Below are 17,982 nucleotides of genomic sequence, written 5' to 3' on the forward strand. Positions count from 1 at the left end.
TTATGGTACATCACATATTATCAGTATAACAATAAAACTATGGATAATATTTCTTGTCAGGACAAGATATACACAATATTATGGTTAGAGAAAAATCAGGTTACAACACAGTATATGAAATATTATTCTATACCTAATGTACAGACTGAATTGTGTGCCCACAAAATTCATAAGTTGAATGTCTGAACTTCCCTCCTTTCCCTCTTTTTTCCTTCCTTCCTTCCTTCCTTCCTTCCTTCCTTCCTTCCTTCCTTCCTTCCTTCCTTCCTTCCTTCCTCCGTCCCTCCGTCCCTCCCTCCCTCCCTTCCTCCCTACCTCCCTTCCTTCTCACCTTCTACTTTTATTTCAATAAATTTAGGTGTATAAGTGGTTTTGGGTTACACAGATAAATTGTTTAGTGGTGAAGTCTGGGCTTTTAGTGTACCTGTCACCCAAAAGTGCACACTGTACATAGTAGTTCATTTTTAGTCCCTTACCCTCCTCCCACCCACTCCCTTTCTGAGTCTCCAGTGTCCATTATACCATTCTGTATGCCTTTGCATACCCATAGCTTAGCTCCTACTTATAAGTAAGAACATGCGGTATTTGATTTTTCATCCTGAGTTACTTCATTTAGGATAATGGCCTCCAGTTCCATCCGACTTGCTGCAAAAAACATTGTTTTGTTCCTTTTTATGGCTAATATTCCATGGTGTGTACACACACACACACACACACATATTATTCCATGGTGTGTGTGTGTATGTATATAAAGAAATTACATATATATGATTTCTTTCATCTGTGTTATATATACATACCACATTTTCTTTATCCACTTAACAGTTGATGGGAACATAGGTTGATTCACCTTTATAATTGTGAAATGTGCTGCAATAAATATATAAGTGAGGTTGTATTTTTGATATAGGTGATTTATTTTCCTTTAAGTCAATACCCAGTAGTGGGTTTGCTGGATCGAATGGTAGGTCTACTTTTAGTTCTTTGGGAAATCTCCACATTGTTTTCCATTGAGGTTGTACTAATTTACATTCCCACCAACAATGTTTAAGTTCTCCGTTTTCACTGCATTTGTGCCAACATCTATTTTTGTTTTTGCATTTCCTGGATGATTGCAAACAGCAAGAAGTCAACATCTTCAGGCCAGGAAGAGAGGCTTCACAAGAAACCAACTCTGCTGGCATGATGATCTTGGACTTCTAGTCTTCGGAGCTATGAGAAAATAAATTTCTGTTGTTTAAGTGAAATTTTGTTATGGCAGCCCAAGCAGACTAATACACCTAACATGCTCTTTAATATGTTAGCATACTCAACTAATCAAGAAAGTTACACTTCAAAGGGTTGTCATTAGTGACCGCTGAATGTTGGGATTATGAGTGCTTTTAACATTCATTTTTCCTACTGTCTTCTAATTTTCTTCCATGACATATTGTTTTATAAAGAAAAAGAACATTGTTCTTCATTTAAAAAAACAAAAAAGGAGGACTGTCTTTTTATGGGGTGGATGATATCTTCAACATCTTCTCTATATTATGAATTTTATATGCCAGTTGTAATATGATCCTCAGTGTAGGTGAGCATCAAACATTGAAGGATAATTCCTTTTAAAGCAGTTGTACAAAGATCAAATTATGGTTTTTAAGCATGACATATAAATAAAGTTGAAACAGAATATTTACAGAAATAGAAGAGCTACCTGACTTCCAGATAGTTTTAAATAAGTGCATTTTCGCAAAACTTGCCTTTCAGTAAGAACTGGACAGGAGGAACAGAATATTGCAAGGGCTCCAACTTTGGAATCAAGCGGCCTGGTTTTTTCCTCACTTGGCCTCTTTCTAGCTAAATCATTTCCAGAAAGGCATTTAAACTCTATAAGCCTCAGTGTTCTAATCTGAAAAATAATATAATAATATTAACACTCTTAACAAGTTTTGTTTGTTTGTTTGTTTGTTTTTTTAATAATACGTGATAATACTTAATGAGAACCTACCATAAGACTTAGCTGCTAGGGTGCAACATAGTTATAAAGTACCATGATTATTTGAAAGTTCAAGGTTATATTTTCTATAAAGGACTTCCAGTACAGATATTTTGCATTTCTGATTGAAATAGATATACATGCTTTTCACTTCTATTGGACAAAGGGTGGGCTTTAGCCCACATATGAAAGAAAAGCCTCTAAGCTAAATTTATTCTTGCACAGATGATTACTCTGCATCTATAAAAGGAGAGATTAAGTCCAGGAAGTAGTTCTAGATTTTTTTCCAAACTCAATTTTGTTCCTAACCTAATATTCATTGCTTTATTAACTTAATATTTTATATTTAAAGTAATACATTTGCATAGGGTTATACATATTCCATGTATGAATATTTTGGCTAAATAGGATAATACCTCTTTATGGAAATTCAGATTATAAGTTTAAAAAAAATGAAGGAATTCCAGCTAAAACTAATAATTTGGATTTTAAAAATAAAATCCAAAGAAAATAAAAATAAATAAAATAAAATCAAAAAATTCCCCCCAAATGTGGAGATTAGGAGATTGAAAGTGATCTCAAAAAATTATCTAACTGCCAAAAAAAAAAAAAACCCAAAAAACCAAAACTGCCCTTTGCTTCTGGAACACAATTTTCAGGCTTGCATAATTTTTTTCTAATAATAATGTATTTTATATAGTTGCAGGGATTATGTACTAAACTTACTGTCTTAACTGCCTGAACTTTGTAAATGGACAGGCTAGTGAGAAGTTTGTGGGCTGAACAATTTTTGAAAATGTCAGCTGAATTGCATCATATCCTGAAATACATTTCACAAGTCTTAACAGCAGCAAGTGGCCTAAATGAGTTAGGATCACTCCTCAAGCCCTTAAATTAATATCAGGAAGCAATTTAGACACCGAGGAGAATTAAGCTCAATGTGTTAGTGAGATGAATAATTGAAGCATTTGAAGTGGGTGATAGATCTTACTAAGTGATTACTTCCTTATAAATTCCTAAACAAGAAGTCTCCATTGAGAAATGGTTTGGGATTGCTGCCATTTGTCACTTGGCCTATGAATGCTTAATCACCTGTATTTTCAGGCCATTAAAGGCTATTCAGTGTATTGTGGTGGCCCAAAATAGTTAATACATCCACTGAACACCCAACCCAACTCCCCAGAGGGACCATTGCAAATGCGGGGAAAGTATTCAGCTTATTGTTGTCACTCTGAGTCAGTAAGCCACTATTATCCTGATAAATTTTTATAATAAGAGTTAATATATAAGTAGGAAAAAAAGGAATTGTTTTTACAATTTTAATGCTTATTTAAGTTGCACACTTCTAGTTATTTTAAAATTTGAGTTAAAAATTACATCAGATTCATTGTAACTGAACCCTCAATAACCCAGTTTAGATTACATTGGTCAGGGCTGGGCGTCGTGGCTCACATGTATAATCCGGATAGTTTCAGAGATGGAGGTGGGCAGATTGCTTGAGGCCAGGAGTTGGAGACAGGCCTGGCAAACATGGCATAACTTCATCTCTACTAAAAATACAAAAATTAGCCAGGCGTGGTGGCACACACCTGTAATTGCAGCTACTAGGGAGGCTGAAGTAAGAGAATCCCTTGAACCTGGAAGGGGGACATTGCAGTTAGCTGAGATCACGCTGCTTCACTCCAGACTGGGGAACAGAACAAGACTTGTTCTAAAAAAAAAAAAAAAAAAAAACCACTGATTAAATTTGTTATGCGTGCGTCTGATTGAAGAGACAACCTGAACAGGCTAAGTGTGAGCAACAAGACTGTTTATTCACTCGACTGCAAGCCGGCTGAGTCTGAAAAGGGAGTCAGTGGAGGGTGGTGGGATTGGAGCTAGTTTTATAGGTTAGGGCTAAGCAGTGGAAAGTTACAGTTAGGGGCCATTTATTGCGGGCAGGGGAAGAATGTCACAAGGTACATTATCACAAGGTGGGAGGGGTCACAGGGCACAGTGTTGCGAGGTCGATTGATCAGTTAGGGAAGAGCATGTTACAATGGTAGAATGTTGCAAAGTTGGCTAATCAGCTAAGACAGGAACTAGCTGTTCTTTCTTCCTTAGTAGTTTTCCTGTTGTCCCAGACTTTCTGGCTCCAGGAGACCTTCTGGATGTGTACGTGTGGGTCACAGGGGTCATAATGGCCTGACCATGGCGTAGCCTGCTCAGAGGACCTTACAAAATTGTGCATCATGAAATTTATCAACTACTTATGGTAAAGGAATGAAAAAACACAAATTTAAAAGGAAGGGTTAGCTTCCACCACCTAGACTAGTATCATATGCTTTTATATTCCTATATGCACAGCACATGCTTCTATATATGTTAGATGTCTTAATATACCCTGGGTGAGCGGCAGCATAAGATGGTGTTTAAGAAGAAAGGCTCTGGAGGCAGACATACTGTAGCCAGATCCCGGCCCAATAGGTCAGTTATTTAGTCTCTCTAAACCCCGCTTTTTTTAATCTGTAAAATGGCGAGAGTAATGGTAATAACCGCATAGGGGCAGGTGAGGATTAAACGACACAGTAGATGCCCGGGTGTTTTGTGCAGTGACTTGCACATAGTAGTCATTACACACATTTGTCTATTATGGAATCCTGTCATCTTTTTATTTGCTCAAACTGTACAGTGCTTTTTTTGCCCAGTAATCTATATAACCATTCTAATTCAGCATTAAGTATTTATTATGTTTCTTTAAACCTTTTGATTACATTAGTTGTCAGTCCAGAACCAGCTTAAGTGACTGGCTGAGCTTGTGTAAAACATGAGACTGAGGGAAAAGAGGAGGTTTTATATGCATGCAATATAAAACGCTAGATATTTTCTTAAGCTACATGAGCATGTTCTAATAAAGGCAGGCAGCAGATGAGAAGAATTTATAATAGCTACATTCCATATATTCTTGTTTCTGCTTCATAATTTGTCTTTGGTGAGTATGTAATTTTTTTTCACAGTAGTTATTCCCAGCTGCATATGTGTGCTGCAGAAAGAAAGAGCATATGGAATATATACCGTGTATATATACATATAGAGATATTCTGGCATTGGGCATGTGGATTCACATGCATATACATGCACACACTCGTACTATCAGTCTATGTATGTCTATATGTAGACAGAGACAAATATATGTATAGATATACATTCCTTCTGCTCTTTTCATTGTGTTATGCATGTCAGAGGCAGGGAGAGTTCTGTTCTCCTCCCTATTCCCCACCCCCCCACAAGCTGGAGGGCCAGAAGGTGGGGCGGTACCTCAGGATAATGGCAGCAGAAGGCAAAGGGAGCAGACAGCTGGCAAGCTCTGTCCCAATATGCTTCCCTGAAAGAGGCGAGGAAATTTCAGAAGATGCAATGCCTGAATGGCTCACTTTGCAGAAAAACAGAAGAACCAAGGTAAATTCCTTAGAACGTCATCCATTTTAATGGGTCTAGAATTGACCATCTTCTTATCACCATTTGGTAAACTTCCCCAAAGTTGTGAGTTTATAAACATCTCATCTTGGAAGATAGTCTAGAAAGACATGTCAACTTTTCTGACTCAGGGCTCTTCTCATAAGCTTAAAAAGATTCTGCCAATGCCAGGTGTCTCCCTGGAATTTTCTAGAACAAAAATATACAGTGAAACCTTTGCTATGTTAAACACAGGGAGCATAAGAAATTCTGAATAGCAGATACCCTGTCATAAGCACTACAACTTAGCTGTTTTGAATGAAACATTTTCAAAAGACATGTTACATGCCTCCTTGCCATTTAAAACAGATTATTCTAATTTCACAGTTTCCTGATGATTCAGGGTCAACATTATGAACAATAATTTTTATTAGTCAAATGTAGTGCTCTTTGAAATGCTTCATTAAAATATATAGGACTATTTTCCCTATTATTATTATTATTATTTTTTTTTTTTTTTAATTTAAATCCACTTTTTATTCTTTCACAGATTTTAACAATTATACACAACTTTTAACATAAACATAGTGAAATCTCAAGGATAAAGAGGCAATATATATGGCCTCTTCTATTCGTTATTCAGGATGGAAGGAAATTTTTGAAGTACAATGTGTGAGATTTAACACTGGAAAAATACATAGGAAACTTGTTTAACTGGCTCCACTTAGGACCAGACACAGCACAATAAATATAGAACCGCATCATCTTTTTAAAAGATCATTGTAATTTTAACACATTCTTACTAAAGAAATACATACTATCAATGACCAATCTGAAATTCTGTAACAGGTGAAGAGAGACTTATGATGAATCTCTGAGCGTAGGTTCGCTAGCATCTTCACACTCATACATAAACATTCTTAAAGGGAATAAGAATGATTTCAAATTCAAAACAACAACAAAAAAACAAATTTGGTCAAACTTTCTTCATCATACCATTCATTGCTATCACAATCCTAGCTTGCTGGTAGGTTTAAGAAAGGAATAGAAAGTTTTTGAAATCCTTTTAATTTCTACTAGTCTTAGGGCCTCTTGGGTAGGCCACTTTGGAAGCAAACTGATTAAACAGCACCATTAAGTCCGCATCTCAACAAACCATTGCATAATTTCTGTCAATGTTCTCAAAGGTTAAAACAAGTTGTATGGAAGAAAACCTTTCCTCAATAGCAGGCCACTGTAAAAACATGTAATCTGCAAGAATTTAAACAAAACTATCCTGAATTCTCTACTGATTGCTTCTTTCCTTAATAGATCAACATATAGGCATTACCTAAAAAATTAAATAATAATATACTGAGGCATAAAATAAATACTTCATTTATGCTATCACAATTTGGGTATTTGAGATTGTTAGCCATGTTCACACACCCTTTCCTCTACCCAAAGAGGAAGCAATGGTGCCAGCACTACTGGTCAGAAAGAGTTAATGGGAAACTGTTGCTCTCAGAGCTGTTCTGCAATATGCAGACACATAAATTATTTTAAACATATACTTAAAAGATGGATAAAATGATCTTTTTTTTTTTCATGTGATACAGATTCTGTTATCAGTAGATACAAAATTAATTTCATTCCTATTAGGATGGAAACTGGTATGCTGCTGTGGCCATAGATAGTCTGAGAAACCTCTTAAGCCAGTGAACCAAAAACCATATGAAAGAAAGTAATATTTTCTGTGATTGGTTAACTGGCTGTTCAAAAATTCAACAAGCAAACAAACATGCAAACATGTGACACGTCATTATTTCGTAAAAACATAATGCCACTCTGGCCCCAGGAATCACTATAGCCCAGCTGGTCCTTAAAGGTGCAAACAGCCTTTAATTGCTACTAAAATCTCTGCTATTTTACTGCCCATCACACTTGCCACATGATTCTCAGAAGCTTAGGCTTCCAAGATGTTTAAGGAAAATAAAGAAGGTGTGATGTGGATCAAGTTTTCAGTGATTGTTTTAAATGTAATTTTAAAAAGAACTTCTAGTAATGAAGTATATAATAGTCCTTGATACTAAATTTTTTCTAGTGAAATAAACTATGCTTTAATAAGACAATGTTGCTCTAAGTTTGACCGCCTGATTCTTTTCTTCTCTTTTTTAGAGGGTACTGTTTCATATATTGTGTGAGCCCCACAAATGTCTATTTTAAAAAGAGTATAGTCCCCGGCCGGGCGTGGTAGCTTATGCCTGTAATCCCAGCACTTTGGGAGGCCGAGGCGGGCGGATCACCTGAGGTTGGGAGTTCGAGACCAGCCTGACCAATATGGTGAAACCCCGTTTCTACTAAAAATACAAAATTAGCTGGGCATGGTGAAGCATGCCTGTATAATCCCAGCTACCAGGGAGGCTGAGGCAGGAGAATCGCTTGAACCCGGGAGGCTGAGGTTGCAGTGAGCCAAGATCGTGCCATTGCACCCCAGCCTGGGCAACAAGAGTGAAACTCTGTCTCAAAAAAAATAAAATAAATAAAAAATAAAAAGAGCATAGTTCCCAATAGTTTCTCACAAATATTCCTGATTTATAGTGGGGGAAGCGATGCATAATTGGAACATTAATCATTATGTTTTTTGAAAATTAAATATTTCCTGCAAAGCAATTCCTCTGCAAAATGCTAAGCTGCCAATGAGCTTACCACAATAGATATTGAGTCATTTCACAAAGTACCTGTTCAAAAGTTATAGAAACCTGGCCTTCCATTCCAAATTCACTGCAAAGAGAGTACATGCAGTAGTCCTGTTTACAATTTAATAGAGATAAGGGCACACCTAGGACAAAGAGGGTCATCACCCTACATACAAGTTTACAGTAGTGTAACCATAATATATATTTACTACATTCACCACTTCAGATAGAGGAAGAGGGAGGCCCTTCACAACACTAGAACAAAGGAATGTTAGTTTTATATAAGACCTACCAGAAAAACAGGGAAACAAATAACACACATAGGCACTAGTCTCAAAGCTGCACAATAAAGAAGCAAAGGGTTTGAGATGAGAAATTCAGGAAAATATACACATAGGAGCTTGTTGAGGAAAAGGAAATCACAGTTCTAATCTTCAAGGCTTCTAATCTTCAAGGCTACGGAATGCATTCTGCATATCTTCAAGAAGTTGTGCATAGTCGCTCTTGATCTTTGCCTCACCATCTTTCAGTGGATCCTTGAATTTCATGGAGGAAAGTTTATAGAGGATGTCTCCCATGTGTTCACGAATAATGGACCATGTGATTTTATTGTCACTCTGGGCAGTGGTTTCAACAGCTCTACGAGCCATATCGTAAAATGCAATCATGTTGGACAGCATCCCTACTGTCTTGTAGAATGGGCAGAACCTGTCATAAGGAGTATATCCATTTTGTTGTAGGAAATCATCTTTGATAAGTTTTGCTACCTCCAGAGTGATTTTATCTGTTTCTGCCAAAGAAGCCTTTCCGACAAGCTGTACAATTTCTGCCAGGTCTTCTTCTTCCTGCAGAATTTCCTTAGCTTTGGTCCTCAGAGGAACGAACTCTGTGAAGTGTTTGTCATAGTATTCATCCAAGGCACGCATATACTTGCTGTAGCTGATGAGCCAATTGACAGAGGGGAAATGCTTACGCTGAGCTAGTTTCTTATCTAAGCCCCAGAACACCTGAACGATACCAAGAGTGGCAGATGTAACTGGATCAGAAAAATCACCACCAGGTGGAGAAACTGCTCCTACAATGCTGACACTCCCTTCTCTTTCAGGATTTCCAAGACATTTCACCCTGCCTGCTCATTCATAAAAAGAGGCCAGACGGGCACCAAGATAGGCTGGATATCCACTATCTGCAGGCATTTCAGCTAAATGACCAGGGATTTCTCTAAGGGCCTCAGCCCATCTAGAGGTAGAGTCAGCCATCATACTGACATGATAGCCCATGTCACGGAAGTACTCGGACAGTGTGATTCCAGTATAATAGAGGCTTCTCTAGCAGCAACAGGCATATTGGAGGTATTGGCTACCAAAGCTGTCCTCTTCATAATTGACTCTACCTTACCATCAACCTCCATTGTGAGCTCTGGGAAGTCCCGGAGGACTTCAGACATCTCATTTCCTCTTTCACCACATCCTACATAGATGATTACATCACTGTTAGAATACTTGGATAGAGACTGTGATATCACTGTCTTTCCACAGCCAAAGGCTCCCGGGATAGCAGTAGTTCCTCCCTGGACACACGGAAAAAGGGCATCAAGGACTCTCTGGCCAGTCAACAGAGGATGATTGGCTGGCAGCTTCTCAGTGACAGGTCGAACTTGACGTACAGGCCATACTTGCACCATGGTGAACTTTTCCTTTACACCTTCAAATTCAAGCTCCAAGACAACATCAGAGGTATCATAATTCCCAGGTGGAGCAATATAAGTTACAGTTCCTCTGTTTCATGGGGGTAACATGATTTTGTGTTTGATAAGCGAGTTCTCATTGACAATTCCATAAATGTCTCCGCCAGTGATATGACTACCAACCCGTAGGTTTTTGCAAGGTGTAAAGTCCCATTTGATATCTCTGCTAAGAGCAGACACGTTTACTCCTCTGGGGATGTAGATGCTTTGGGTCTGACTGCTGATATCCGACAAAGGTCTTTGAATACCATCAAAAATGGCTCCCATAATGCCAGGACCAAGCTCTACAGAGAGGGGTTTACCAGTGCGAAGTACAGGATCTCCAACAGAAACACCAGAAGTTTCTTCATACACCTGAATAGTAGCCATGTCACCCTCCAATCGAATAATCTCTCCAACCAACTCGCTGTGGCCCACTCTCACCAGCTCATACATGGCTGCACCCGCCATGTCACAGGCTGTAACCACAGGTCCTGAGACCCCATGCACATAACCAAATGTGCTTTCTTTATCTTCATCGAGTATTTTGGGTAGCTTGGAAAAATCCATGTTAGTTTACCTGCTGGGGCGCGAGGTGCAGAGACCGTACCGACCGAGGACCGAGAGGCTCTATTTTCCCTATTATTAAAGTATTTCTTTTCCTTTTACTGTGGGCCATTATTTCTCCCAAGGTCTATTTTGATACTTCGAAATCCGTTGTTGGCTTGAATTACGTAGCCTAGTTTGTTGGGATGTTATAAAAGTAGGAAATAATTGCCAAGTGAGCACTCAAGGCTTCCTTTCTTGCAAAGGCCTTGTCATGTACATAGCCTTTGCAAAGCCTTGCAAAGATTTTGCTTGTTTGTTTGCTTCGTGGGTTGTCAAAGATGAGGTTAATGAAAGGCTAAATCTTCCTTGAACACGGTAGTCTCCTCCTATCCACAGTTTCACTTTACATGGTTTCAGTTCATGGTCAACTGTAATCCAAAAATATTAAAATATTTTGAGAGAGGAAAGAGAGAATTCATAGTCACATAATGTATAATCCAATGTATTATTATCATTGTTTTATTTTATTATTAGCTACTGTTGTTAATTTCTTACTGTGCCTAGTTTATAAGTTCAGCTTTATCATAGGTATATATATATATATAATATATATATATATATATATAGAGAGAGAGAGAGACAGTATATAAAGGGTTCAGTACTCTTCACAGTTTCAGGCATGCATTAGTGGTCTTAAAACATATCCCCCAAGGGTAAAGGAGGACCACTATATTATAACTGTATAGTGTCATTTTGTCCATAAAGCTTAATCTTATCTCCACAATTAGATTGTAAACTCCTTGGAACAGTGATCATATTATATACCATTTTCTTTATTCTTCATAACACCAAATACAGTACTCATAAACTGGACACTCACTTACTTTTACATTGATTCCAGGGTATAAAAAATTTTATACTGGTTAATTATTATCACAATGAAAGAGCAACGTGTTGGATGGGAGTATCAAGCTAACAAATTAACTTCAGCAACTGCCAAAAGCACTGGGTGACAACTGTATTCATGGGACAGATAGTAGTAGTAATGAACTAAGAGCTTCGGGGACTCAGTTATTTTGCTACATGCTGAAACATTAATATGTATAGGCAGGCAAGTACATGTGGATCAGAAATATAAGCAGTAAAAGTCATCAGTTGATGTGATGTGTAGTTAACTTTTTTTTTTTTTTTCTTTAGGGATTCCGATAATCAGAGCCATGGCTTGAGGATACCATGTAGTCTGTCATTTCAAAACTTTATAAATTCAGATTTGGAAAAACCCCTTTTCCTAAAATTAATATTTGAAATTTTATCAGCATAAACTATCCCATTTATGCATAATATGGTAAGAATAGGAAGCTTTTGTTTTACATTTTATATGACTCATATAAAATGAACTTCACATGATTAAAATATAGTTAAACTCTTATTTATTTGTGTGTTTCAATTTAGTTGATTATCTTATAGTTTATATGCCAGAATATCATATGGGAGAAGACATCATTTATCTGCTGATCTTTCTAAACAAAATCCAGCTATTTATTTTCTTTTTCAAGCTGGTTCTAAACTAGATGAGGGTCAAGTACATGGAATCCCTTATGTCCTTTACTTCTCCATTTGTTGTTTTGGTTATGCTTACAACTAGCTCTATTCATTATAATTGCTCACCTTCACAGAAACACCAATGACATCATTTTAGAAACACAAGTCATTCATGTTTCCACTTATTTATGGAGTGCCCAGTTTGTAGCACATGCAGTAGGCCCTTAATAAATACTGATATCCTGGGGCTGGCTAGTACTGTTTCTTACTATCTGACTTACATTTTCAGGAATTTTGCCTTCTGGATGGTAAATCATTGGTAGCTTTAAATTAACCATGGTGGGGTTATTTACACCACCACAACACAGAAATTGGCAAATGTTCCAAATGTCCCTCTATGAGCCAGTTGCTGAACATTTACCAACACACCATCACGAGTATTTTTTATGGTGATGACTTGCAAAAAAATGCTTGATTTTCAGTACACATTGTGATACACGAACATATAAAATAGAAATATTCCTCTACTACTGAAAGGAAGTACTAAGGACTCTTGATTTTGATAACAAATATGAATGCACTGGAGACCAATATGATGGAATTTAGTTGGATCTTTCACAGTATTTGATATATATGTTTGCTATTGGTTGAATGAACCACCCCCTGGCCTTGCAAAAGGATGTATTAGAAACTTATTCCCCAATGCAACAGTGTTGGGAGGTGGGGCCTAATAAGAGGTGATTAGGCCATAAGTGGTCCCCCCTCCTGACTGGATTAATGCCATTACTGTGGGAGTGGGTTTATTATAAAAGGCCAAGATCAGGGTTGGGCGTGGTGGCTCATGCCTGTAATCCCAGCACTTTGGGAGGCCAAGGTGGGCGGATCACAAGGTCAGGAGATTGAGACCATCCTGGCTAACACAGTGAAACCCTGTATCTACTAAAAATACAAAAAATTAGCCAGGCGTGGTGGTGGGCACCTGTAGTTCCAGCTAGTTGGGAGGCTGAGGCAGGAGAATGGCATGAACTCAGGAGGTAGAGCTTGCAGTGAGCCAAGATGGTGCCAATGCACTCCAGCCTGGGTGACAGAGTGAGACTCCATCTAAAAAAAAAAAAAAAATATATATATATATATATATATATATACACACACACACACACACACACACACAAAAGGCCAAGTTCAGTCCTGTCTTATTTCTCATGCTCTCTTGCACTTCTGCCTTCCACCAGGGGATGACGCAGCAAGAAGGCCCTTGCCAGATGCCACCTCCTCAATCTTAGACTTCCTACTCTCCAGAACAGTGAGCCAAATAAATATCTGTTCATTATAAATTGCCCAGTCTATTATATTCTTTTATAGCAGCACCAACAGACTAAGACAGCGTATTTATTTCCTTTTGCTGATCATGAATTTCTCATATTGTTCATCAAAGTCCATGATAATTTTCTTCTAAAAATTATTTTTGAAGTGATACTAATGGCTAATGTATATAGTACCTGCTCTTTTCTAAATATTGTTCTCACCAATTTACACATATTTACTTAGTTAATAATCCTTATAAATAAGGATTAATATGCCTCGTTTTACAGATCTAGAAACTGAGGCACAGAGACATTGAATGACTTGTTTATGTTTGCAGGATAGTTCTCTGGGTAGCCTCGGGCCAACCCAGTTCCCTCCCTTTCCTTAGTGGAAGTTCTTAAGAATAACTAAAATATACTGGGAATGCAACATCCTGAGAAAAGAGTAGACTGGCCAGAACAGCCAAGGCTCTATTCCAGTGCCCCCTAAAAAGAGGATGTCCCTTAATGCTTTATCCCAGCAAGTTATGCTATCCTGGAGTATAAAACCCAGGTTGGGCTGTTTTCTGGGGTTCCTCAGCTGTGGTACAAGTGGAGCATGAACAAGTAAGACTCTATCCACCCCAGGCAGCTTTCCTGAGCCTTCAGGTATGGACTCCCAATTGTTGCTTACTGCCTGCTGCATGTAACCTGTCATCTGTGTGAATATTCTGTTTTACTGGATTTAGGCAAGTCGATAACCAGTAAACAGCAAATCTGCTTCAAAATGCTCATGCAGCTAGCGAGTGCAAGAGCTGGGACTTGAATACAAGTAGTCCAAGTAGTCAGGAACTATAAAATGAGGATAACAGTAGTCCTTATCTCATAGAATTATTGAGTGAGGATTAAATAAATGAATATGTACAAATTAGAAAAATACCTGGCAAAGAATAAGTATTATACACATTAGCTCTAAGTATTATTTTTAAAATGTATTTTTAGAAGAATTGTATTATTGACTATTACTGACTTTGTTAAACCATAACTATTGCTGATTCATAATCATCCAAAGAGAATAAATACACATGTATTACATGCTCTTAAGCACTCTGTTCTATTACTTCTTTATAAAAATTTATAAACACAAATAATAATTTTTATTTTAAAAATATTATCTCAATTATGTTTACTTTTTATCTCAATTACTTTACTTTCTAAGCTGTATCCAGTCCTTTGGGGAGCAAGGTAGGAGATAAGTGAACAAAAAATTGTATACTATAGAAAAGTTGGGAAATGTCAGTAATAAAGAAGAAAATAAAACCATCCAGAGTCCCATTTTCTAGAATATCTGTTAATACTATTATACTTTATTTATTTGCACATTTTTCCTGAGCTTGCTTTTGTTTGTATGAGATCATAGTATATCTTCTTTACTCATTCAATATTATACTATAAGCCTGTGACCCAGAACATCTCTTACATTATTTTTAAAAGTCAATACATTTTGAAAGATTTTTTTTTGGTGAGTGGAGTCAAAGTTTATTTTTTTAATTAATGCTATCAGTTAGCCAAACTCTCTTCTTTAATAAATTCATCAAATGACTGAAATGGTGTTGTATATACTTGATATTTGTAGAGGAGGGCTGAGTGACATTTTTGGATGTCTTACGCTGAAATTCCCAAAAAGTATCTTAAATAATCAATATTATATTTTCTAGATTTATTCCTTTAAATGGCATCACTAATCATTTAAAAGAATAGATTATTACATTGACAGCAAATAAAAAGAAAGTCTACCTTCATTGTCACTAGTTTATTGTCCACTTCTTGTGTTTCTTACCAGAACTTGACTTCATGAGCTTCCTATTCACCTAAGGAGTGGTGGATGGCTGGTAAAATTGAGTACATGCCCAAGCCAGTATTGATGGAATAAAAATGGCTTCAATACAAGGCCTCTGTTAACATGTATTCTGTTTTCCTTACAAATTTATGGTTTTTTTCCTCCAAACATATGCATATCTGAAATTCAAATTGAGTGCACCTTACCTCATGCTCTCCGTACCTCTAATGAGGTGGAAAAATGTACATTAATGACGGAAAGTTATTTAGTGCTGAACAGAGTTAATTGCTTCTAATCACTGCTTACATCCATCTGGTTTTATGGTAGACAACAAACCTCTTCATTGGGTTTGCTCATTAGACATATTGTAAATCACAGAGATGCACTGGCATCTTGCATATTGTGTTTCTATTAGCGAGGCAGCATTTTCATATAGCCCTAGTGGCAGGCTTTGGGATGCAGATCAACTTGTCTGTGTTCTGTTAGAACTGCAGGGAGTCCTGGTGAACTGGCCTCCTAGGCTCATTTGGAAGGCAATGGAAAGCTACTACCTATCAAAATCTAGTTGAAAAGCTATGAAAGAGCTGCCAGAGACTGGGATAGCAGATACCTTTGCCATGATTTTAGGTGGTAATGTTGATGACTACCTCATTTTTTCCAAAAACTTGGGATTAAAACTTGCTTCTACTACTATTACTTGGCAGAGTCAACAGAAAAAGGATTGTATGAACAAAAAATCAAGGTTTAAAACAGACGTAGATGCAATCTTTAATCTTGTGTCTAACACTAATAGCTTCTTGAATTGTAAAGATTCAAGCAATATTTTATCAGAATTTTGGGAAGATCAAAGGAAAAATATAAGCACATGAATTATTATAGTGAATAGCTTTATCATAGCAAAATTAAACTTGAGCTAAGCTAATTAAGATGCTGTGGTGCAACTATGCCAGTAGCTGATATCAGTTGATGATAAAAGATTTAGAAAATTCATATGGGAAGTAAGACCTGCAAATTTTGTGACAATGTAGAACATTTGACAGGATATTATAATTACCATAGTATCTTACATTTTAGGTAATTTTATCAGTTAAACAAGAAATAATCCCCAAATCTTAAAAGAGAGAAAAGGAAGAAATGAAGGGAGGGAAGGAAGAGAGAAGGAAGGAAGAAATAATACATGTGTAGAAGTATCTGATGTTACTTTTCCTTCTCTGATGCTTGCCTATTTCCTTCCTGTTAAGGTAAATGACTTTAGAGGGAGGTAACAAAGTTATAAAAGGTGCAGAATTTAAAACTGAGTAGTAACTTAGGGATTATCTGGTAATATATACTCTCCTCATTTCATAAATGATATAAGTGAGGCCCAGAAAGATTGAGTTGTCAAAGATAGTTACTTTCATGGCAGCAGTGGGGTTAGAGAATACAGATCAATATCATGTGTCCTCACTCAGCCAGACATCATTAATTTGTAATAAAAATTAACAACATAACTTAAACATGTGTGTGATGTGCTCCCCACCTCCATATTCCCCATTTTTGTACCTTATTTAGGAAAGAAGGAAGTGACAAATAAGTTCTTACGAGTTTTTTTTTTTTTGGTTGGAAAAATAATTTAGACAACATAGTCTATGGTGACTACATATTTAGTTCTATTTTTACATACACAACTCTGTAAAATACTAAAAAGCTTTCTGAGTCACTAAAGGTTTGTGAATTTTGAAGTATATTTAGGTCTAAAAACCTAATAAAACCAAGAGTTTTTAAAATTGATAACCCACGTATGTCATATATGATAACTATTAGTCCAAATACTTTATTACCTATCAAGAGTATAAAAGTGAAATTTCACCATAGTTCAATCTCTCGGAGTAATTATCCCAACCTCAATTCCATTGTTTTCTAATATTTTAATGTCTAGACTGAATTGAATTTCTATGTCTTCTTTGCTTCTTCTGTTACGTTTACAACTAAAGTGTAATTGAATAAAATCAACCTGATTTCAAATTACTTTGGAAAGATTTTCAACATAGCCACAATTTTGGTCTCAGGATTTTGCTTAGATTCTTTAAGGATCAAGAGATGTATATGCGGAATTCAATTCATATCAATGGTCTTCTTTTAATTCTGTACTACCATGCAAAATTTTTGCACTTTTAGCAAAATATTCAGAGATGTTCACTTTTATTATTCCTTTTTGTTGAAAAATATTAACAGTGTATACATATGTAATACATGATATATAACATGTGTACACATATAAGTATAGAATTAAATCATTAAGAAACATATTTATAAATGGGTTATGCCCTTTTACTTTTTTAAGTCCCTATAGTAATATTTCAATATGTTTTCTTTATAATGTGTCATCTAACTCCTGATTTGATTTGACTTTAAATTGAAACAAGATTTTAAAAACTGTTTTGGAAGTGTTTTTTCTCTCCTTCCACATCTTTAGCATTCAACATGAGTGGAAGGCCAATGTGAGCTTGGTTGATTGGATGAGGGTTAAATGAAGAGTAGCCATTATTTCCATTGCTTTAATTATGCCATCCTCACCATGATGGACCTTGCTCCATTTCCCTCCGGTAGACCTGACAGACTATAACTGACCTAATTGATACCAGATGACAGCTCAAATAAGGCCTAATAAAGAAGTAATCACACTAATCTAATGAGCAAGCTGTTATGATGTTGGCTTATAGAAAGCTGATTTTTAATCCTTCCATTTTTCTTTTATTATCTGTAACCACTATTCGCAATCTCCTTTTCTGTGATTCTAGAATCAAAGGACTACAATGGACCTTAGGGGAAACACAAGCTTGATTTCCTGTTATTTGTGCTATCTGATATGCATTGATATAATTTTTTCAACTCTTAAATATAGAAATGCCAAACAAACTGAAAAGTTGAAAGACTAATACAATGATCACATATATACCTTCATTTCACAT

General features: G+C 36.5%; 1 long non-coding RNA gene and 2 pseudogenes across 5 annotated transcripts in view; 1 reads left to right on the plus strand and 2 right to left on the minus strand.

The window, feature by feature from the left end:
• The window catches only part of LOC105477232 (uncharacterized), a 392,595-nt gene that overhangs the window by 282,873 nt on the left and 91,740 nt on the right, over window positions 1-17,982 (plus strand). For 2 of the 5 annotated variants that reach the window (XR_011621267.1, XR_011621265.1), the window contains exon 5: window positions 13,141-17,196. The exons of 2 other annotated variants lie outside the window; for them this stretch is intronic. This is a non-coding gene — a long non-coding RNA (uncharacterized lncRNA). Of the gene's footprint in view, window positions 1-11,563; window positions 13,015-13,140; window positions 17,197-17,982 lie in introns of those variants that run through there. One more of the 5 variants, XR_011621266.1, reaches the window with a different exon arrangement.
• On the minus strand, window positions 8,535-9,775 carry LOC139362407 (V-type proton ATPase catalytic subunit A pseudogene; annotated as a pseudogene).
• LOC105477226 (V-type proton ATPase catalytic subunit A pseudogene) lies at window positions 8,735-10,387 on the minus strand (annotated as a pseudogene).

Source organism: Macaca nemestrina, chromosome 3, assembly GCF_043159975.1.
Source record: "Macaca nemestrina isolate mMacNem1 chromosome 3, mMacNem.hap1, whole genome shotgun sequence".
NCBI classification, from domain to species: Eukaryota; Metazoa; Chordata; class Mammalia; order Primates; family Cercopithecidae; genus Macaca; species Macaca nemestrina.